We start from the raw sequence: 7,490 nt of genomic DNA, 5'->3' as shown, positions 1-7,490 counted from the left end.
ACATCACTGTCATCAGGAGTAAGCATGCATCTTGCCTCAGGGATACGGTAAACTACCTACCAGATCAGTTTTTAATTCTTGCATTTGTACCACGAAGTTTACAGCCAAATTTGAAGTCAATTTAAAACAGCATGTGTAGGTCTTCATTGCATGCATTTTGCTATCTCATTCCTGGATCTGTTTGTAAATCAATCCTTGTTTTTACCTCTTCTTTTACTCCTACTTTTAAGTTTATTCCATATTTTAAAATTGTGTTTGTAAACTCTCTTGGCTATTTCCTGGAATGACTTACAATCGATTTAAATACATAAGTGAATAATCCTTATACAACTTCAGGCACCGAGTGGGGATTAAAGGTGAAGTAAATACTGGCTAATCCCTGAGATGAAAGCACCAAAAAAGGTTGCCTGTCAGCCCACATCTACCCAGGCAGGAGCAATTCACTTTCTCTCTGGCCCTCAGAGTCCTTGATCTTGCAGTTAGGTAAGTCAGGATGAGCTCTAGTGTCATTCAAATTATCCTTCATTGTGTGACTCCGAAAGCCTATGATTCATTCTAAAATTAAATTCTATTGATATTCAACATGGTTTGAATAAACTATGTAATTTTATGTCTATGTTCAAGTGATTTTAATATTATACTCACCTTTAAGTCTTGCAGATTGCCATTGGCTCCTTGGTGTTGACAGGCAGACTTGTGGGTGCATATAATTAGCTTTTTATAAAATGACATTTCATCTGTAGGCAGAGTAACAAATTTTAAATTTTATGCATGAAAAGATTGATAGCTGGCACAATTATTAATTCCTGCAGGCTTCCTGTTGGTGGTATATGATTTGGAAAAGCATTTGCATTTATACTCTAATAAAAGAAAGCTCTATCCTCTCCTTTAATTTTGGAAAGCATAATACTTTAAGCAACTCTAACTTAATAGTCCTAATACCCAGGGATATGTTAGCAATTCCTAAGAGCAGGTGGTTATGACATGGTAGAAAATGTCCTGGGTTTGTTAGAACTTGGGCTGGAGTTCCGGCTGTACTTGGACAACCACTTGACCTTAAACAAGATGTGCAGTGTCTCTAAGCCTCAGATTCATGCTGTAAAATGGGTGAATCTATTTACCTTTCAGGGCTCGTTTGCAGATCAAAGGAAATAGTAGTTTAAATATCCCTAGCATAATCCAATTTGGCACGTACGAACATTGATGAAAACCTTCTCACTGGTCTTTTAGATACTTTTGAGTGCAAAATTGCTCATTGTTACTCAAGGTCTTAGTTTAAACCAAATGGCATAAGAATTGTTTCTTCCCAAATTCCTTAAAATAATCATATTCCTTCTTGATTTTTCTCACCAGAACAAATTTGGTAAAATATTTTAGTAACAGGTATTCAGAAGAAAAAATATCTAAATCATCATCCTAAAAGGCAAGCAAGGCCTTTGTGCTATAAATATCCTGAATTTAAAAGACTGTTCAATTCTTTTTATTTTTTTTTCTATTTCTTAAATATGTGAAAATCACATTACTTAGTATCTCACACATGGAATCTATTAAATATCTGGGAATGATTACATTATTCTAATTCCATATTATAAGGAGACATAATATATATGCATGTAGAAGTTAAAATTAAGGTAAAAAAAACTAAAAGAAAATCCTTTAAACATTCTGCGGATCTGTACATTCCAAATAAAGCTTACTATAGAAGATATCACTTTATTTTTAAAATGTGTTGAGGTAGGAAACTGTCAGGTGGTGAACTTGTGAAAGTGTCATTTAAACTGACTGGCTGTTAAATTGACTGGCTGTTTCTTTGTCTCTCTTTCCTTGGGCCTCCCTATAACCTGAGACACAATAAGGAAATAGGCCAGAATAAGGTTATCACCTTAGAACAGCCTCGAAGTATCAAGTGAAGAGAAGAGTCACACATCCCTCACTATAAATCAAAAACTGGAAATGATGAAGCTTAGTGAGGAAGGCATGTTGAGAACTGAGGCCCAAAGCTAGGCCTCTTGTGCCAAACAGCCAAGCTTGTTAACACAAAGGAAAACCTCTTGGAGGAAATTAAAAGTGCTACTCCAGTGAACACATGAATGATGAAAAAAGTGAAAAACACTTATTACTGATATGGAGAAAGTTTGAGTGGTCTGGATAGAAGATCAAACCAGTCATAACATTCCATTAAGCCGAAGCCTAATCCAGGACAAGATTCTAACTGTCTTTATTTCTGTGAAGCCTGAGAGAGATGAGGAAGCTTCAGAAGAAAAGTTTGAAGCTGGCAGAGGTTGGCTCATGAGGCTTAAGGAAAGAGGCCATCTCCACAATGTACAAGTACAAGGTGAAGCAGCAAGTGCTGATGTGCAAGCTGTAGTAAATTACCCAGGAGATCTCACTGAGGCAATTAGTGAAGGTGACTATGTTTCAGTGCAGATGAAACAGCCTTCTACTGGAAGAAGATATCATCTAGGACTTTCAGAGCATAAGCTAAGTCAATGACTGGCTTCAAACTTCAAAGGATGGGCTGACTGTTTTTTTAGGGGTGAATGCAGCTGGTGACTTTAAGTTGAAGCCAATGTTCATTGACCATTCAGAAAATCCCAAGACTCTTAAAAACTATGCTCAATCTATTCTGCCTGTGCTCTATAAATGAAACAACAAAGCCTGGATGGCAGCATGTCTGTTTACAACATGGTTTACTGAATATTTTAAGCCCATTGAAGAGACTTTCTGCTCAGAAAAAAAGATTCTTTTTCACTGTGCATTGATTGACAGCACACCTGGTCCAAGCACTCATTGATGTACAATGAGATTAATGTTATTTTCATGCCTGTTAGCACAATATCCATTCTGCAGCCTGTAGGTCAAGGAATAATTTTGACTTTCAAATCTTATTGTTTAAGAAATAGATTTTGTAAAGCTATAGGTGTCAGAGAGAGTGATTCCTCTGATGGATCAAAGCAAAGTAAATTGGAAACCTTCTGGAGAGGAGTCACCATCCCAGATGCCATTAAGGACAATGATGATTCATGGGAAGAAGTCACAGGAATTTGGCAAAAGTCGATTCCCACCCTCGTGGATGACTTTGAGGGCTTCCAGACTTCAGTGGAGGCAGTCACTGCAGATGTGGTGGAAACAGCGAGAGAATTAGAGCTAGAAGTGGTGTGTGAAGGTGGATGGCTTTGCTGCGATCTCATAATAGAATGTGAACGGATGAGGAGCTGTTTCTTATGGACGAGGAACGAAAGTGGTTTCTTGAGATGGAATCCACTCCTGGTGAGGACGCTGTGATGATTGTTGAAACAACAACAAAGGCTTTAGACTATCACACAAACTTAGTTGATAAAGCCGTGGCAGGTTTCGAGAGGATTTACTCCAATTTTGAAAGAGGTTCTACTGTGCGTAAAATGCCATCAGATAGCATCTCACGCTGTAGAGAAATCACTCATGAGAAAAGAGTCAATCGATGCAGCAAACTTCATTGTTGTCTCATTTTAAGAAAATGAGTCTCTCATCCTTCGGCAAGCACTGCCATGATCAGTCGGCAGCCATCACCATGGAGCCAAGCCCCTCCACCAGCGGAAGTTACAACTCGCTGAGCTCAGATGACGGTTGGCACTTTTTAACAATAAAGTATTTTTTTAACTAAGGCATTTACATTGTTTTTTTGGACTTAATGCTATTGCACGCCTAATAGTGTAATCATAGGTTTCACATGCCCTAGGAAACCAAAGCATTCATTTGAGGTGCTTATTGTGATTTTGCTTTATGGTGGTGGTCTGGCAGGCATGGAACTCATAATATCTCTGATGCATGCCTGTATTGGCTGATTTAAGAAAATAATAGACTTAATATATTTATTTAATACAGAATTTTCGTACACAGAGGTACCATAAAGGTTATCGGACCAAATCTCTCATATTACATGTGATGACACTGCTAACTAGGAAACATTTAGCAGCTTCCCTAAAGCCACACAAGCGCTCACTCTGTAGTTATATTGACTTTTTCCCTGGTCCTCTACTCAGTATATTAAGTTCAAAAGAAATAGACTCCACATTCTTATACTCCTGGAACTAGAATGGGCCATTTTGTCAACCTAACCTGTTTCGAATCACTAAATCAGTATGGCATGGAGGCTAAACCATAGGCTTTTGAGGCTAATGGCCTGGATTTTGATCTTGACCACTCACCTCCTAGGAAGTTTGTCTTTGAGCAAACTACTTAAACTCAATCTTATCTCAGTTTCCTTATCTGCAAAATAGTAATACCGTAGAACTTTGGATTGTGAGTAACTTGTTCTGTGAGTGTTCTGCAAGATGAGCAAACATTTTTAACAACTTTTTACTTGATAAATGAGCGATGTCTCGCAATACAAGTAGTATGTGACACTGAATGTCACGTGATCACAATTAGTTCTTCTCTCACTGTGGGATTGTGGGTTGTTGTCAATGCAATGTCACAGATACATAAAATCCTCCAAAAGAGGCAAAAGCAGGTGTCATTGGATAGGTTCCTTGTTAAAGTTGTACAAAAGGAAAAAGATTCCATTGAGCCAATAGATAGCAGTGATTCTGTTACTGATAGTGAAAGTCATTCTACACAATAAGCTTCCTCACTCTTGTCTTCATCACACCAGCCATGAAGGTTTTCCAAGGTAAGTGCAGGTTAATTTGCTTACTTTTCTTTATATTTTGTATTTCCTTTATTGTTTTGTATTATATTACAGTATTGAAATCATTTTTATAAGAATATTTTTGAGTTGTGAAAGGAATCATCTGCATTTCCATTACTTCTTATGGGGAAATTTGCTTTGATATACAAGTGCTTTGGATTAGAAGCATGTTTCCAGGACAAATTATGCTTGCAAACCAAGATTTTACTGTAATATGAAAATTATTGAAATAAAACTCTTAAAGTACAGTATCTGGCACACAACAAACAATTTATAAGTGTTAGCATATTTTTAGTATTATTACTTTTGTGTATAGTAATTATGTGCCTTAACATATTTTTCTCTGTTTGTAGAAAGGTAAGACATATTTTATAGGATTCAAGAGGGGCCTGGATTCACATTTTATATTATCTTCTCAGGGTGACATTATGAAAATAGGGTACTTTTGTGGTGAGCATAATTTATAAACTTCTTGCATCACTAAGTTGCACACCTGAAACTAATGTAACATTGTGTGTCAACTATACTCAAATAAAAAATATATATATAACTTATAGGCATGAAATTCATGTGCAGCTCACATTTTGTGTCACCGGGTAAATAATGATATGATTCGCCAAACTAGGGAAAACACAGTGAGGACGGTGAGAGTTTTCAGATGTGGAGATGGTTTAAGACATATTTATGTTGAACCACATGAGGCATTATAGAGTTTTAATTGGTATGTGAGTCTTGAATTTAGAGGAAAAAAGACGTCAAGATACAGGAGCAGAAATATCTGCTTTTGAACCTTAGCTCCACCCTGTCCCAACGGTTGGACCCAGGACACAACTATTAATTCTTGAATTTCAGTTTTTGAATTTGTTGAAAATCAATGGAAGTGCCAACACAAAACTAAATTGAAAATAATGAATCATTGTACGTAAAATTGGCTGGCACTGCAGTTTGTGCTTTACTTGTACCCTTTATCTATCTTTCTTTCCATCCAATACCTCTTCTTCCCTTTCCCTTACTGTACAGTGGAAACATCATGGACTGGAGACAGAAAGACTTGTTTTGAATCCTGATTCCATCACCTTCAATAATGTGACTTGAACAACACTTAACCTCTATGAAATTAATTCTACCATCATTTGTAAAATAGGCATGTACCTATGCATTGGTTTTTGTGAGGAATAGGTAAAGATTAAATTAATATTTATTATTATTATTTAGGTAATATGCTCAGAATATAGAAAACGTAGTGCTGGTTTCGGTTATTTCTTCTTTGCTTTGTGATATTTCTATTTTTATCTATAGTTTTTCCTTAATTGGTGTTAATAACCTTAAGAAAACAGAAAATAAATATACTTTATTTTTAAAGTTTATTTATTACTTTAAGAGAACAAGAGAGAGAGACAGAGAGAGAGACAGAGAGACAGTGTGTGCACATACATGCAAGTGAGTGGGGCAGAGGCAGAGAGAGAAGGAGAAAGAATCCCAAGCAGGCTCTGTGCTGATCTGTTGCCCCGTTCAATGTCACCAACAGTGAGATCATGACCTTAGAGGAAACCAAGAGTCAGAAGCTCAGCCAACTGAGCCACCCAGGCGCCCCAGAATAAATGCACTTTAGAAATCTACATAAGATCTTGATTTTGGTGTTCTTCTATTTTATGTATGCTTTTGCATTGATTTTCTATTATTGGTCACAGCAAAACTTAAGTGATATCTAAATGCAGTTTTCTATTAATAAGTGAAGGCAACAGAAAATGTTATGCATGAATTACTTGGTTGACACACTTTCTTATTTGTTGAAGTAAAAGAAAAACATTCAGAGAGATTTAAATGTGGATGTGAGTGAAAGCTGAGAAATTCTGAATTCCCAATTTACTTGATCTTTTTCTCTAATTCGTTCTATAACTGCCTCCAAGCTTGGAATATCACAAAATGTATTTTGAAAAGAAGTCAACGCAGAATAACCATTTTATTTTAATAATGATGCACTTTCTGATGTCAAGAAGTCAGAATAATTAGTCTTTATTTTCATTCACCAACCTGGTTATTCTAGGAAGTTAGCCATTGTTTTTTATACAGTCATAAAGCATAAATATCACCTTTCCTTGTTTACTTCTTGAAATTACTGAAGTGATGAAATCATATCTATGTAATTTTTAGAACTCATGAATTGGGAAGGTATTGATAGCAATACCTTATAGAATATTAATATACAAGCAAATAACACATAAAAAGGGAACAGATTATTCTGTCACGTATCTGATAAAAATAAGTTGTCACTAAATAATGGGCATAATCCAGCAGAGTTTTCTATGCTATTTTTTAACTTCAGAAGTAAAACTTTTACTTTAAAACTTTACTTTAAAACTCACGTTTAGGTGAGTTTTAGAATGTTAAACACGCTGTGGGTAGAAGAAATATGAATGCAACTGAAAAATAAGATTGTTGGCAGTTTATTTGCAATGGAAACACATACAACTGTAAAGTGTCTATCAGTTGTATAGTACTAAAATAAACCTGTCCTTGTTTTTCAAAATTTTATCAATAACCATGCAGCTGTGAACTGCACATGCTAAATTAAATCAACATGTTGGAAGAAAAAGAGTTGATGATGGCACTAATCACTGAGTATTTAAATGATGTAAGAGCTGAGAAGAAGAAAAAAAGGAGAGAGGAAAAAAATAAATCATGGAGGGCAGACAATTAGTAAGTAGGGCAAGCCAGTGGCTTTAATGGACATATTCTGTAAAATAGCATAAAAAGTGATGCTTAAAATATTGTGCCTACAATTAATTATTGCTGTTTCTCTTCATGCCCAGAGGATAAT

At 35.8% G+C, this 7,490-nt stretch overlaps 1 pseudogene; it reads left to right on the top strand.

Moving 5' to 3' along the window:
• Positions 1-984: 984 nt before the first annotated feature.
• LOC121012652 (tigger transposable element-derived protein 1-like) lies at positions 985-3,593 on the top strand (annotated as a pseudogene).
• The last annotated feature ends 3,897 nt before the right edge of the window (positions 3,594-7,490 follow it).

This window comes from Herpailurus yagouaroundi, unplaced genomic scaffold (genome assembly GCF_014898765.1).
Source record: "Herpailurus yagouaroundi ecotype Mexico unplaced genomic scaffold, PumYag 197, whole genome shotgun sequence".
In the NCBI taxonomy this organism is placed as follows: domain Eukaryota; kingdom Metazoa; phylum Chordata; class Mammalia; order Carnivora; family Felidae; genus Herpailurus; species Herpailurus yagouaroundi.
The sequence above is the reverse complement of the archived record's forward strand: the minus strand, read 5'-3'. Positions and strand labels throughout refer to the sequence as shown.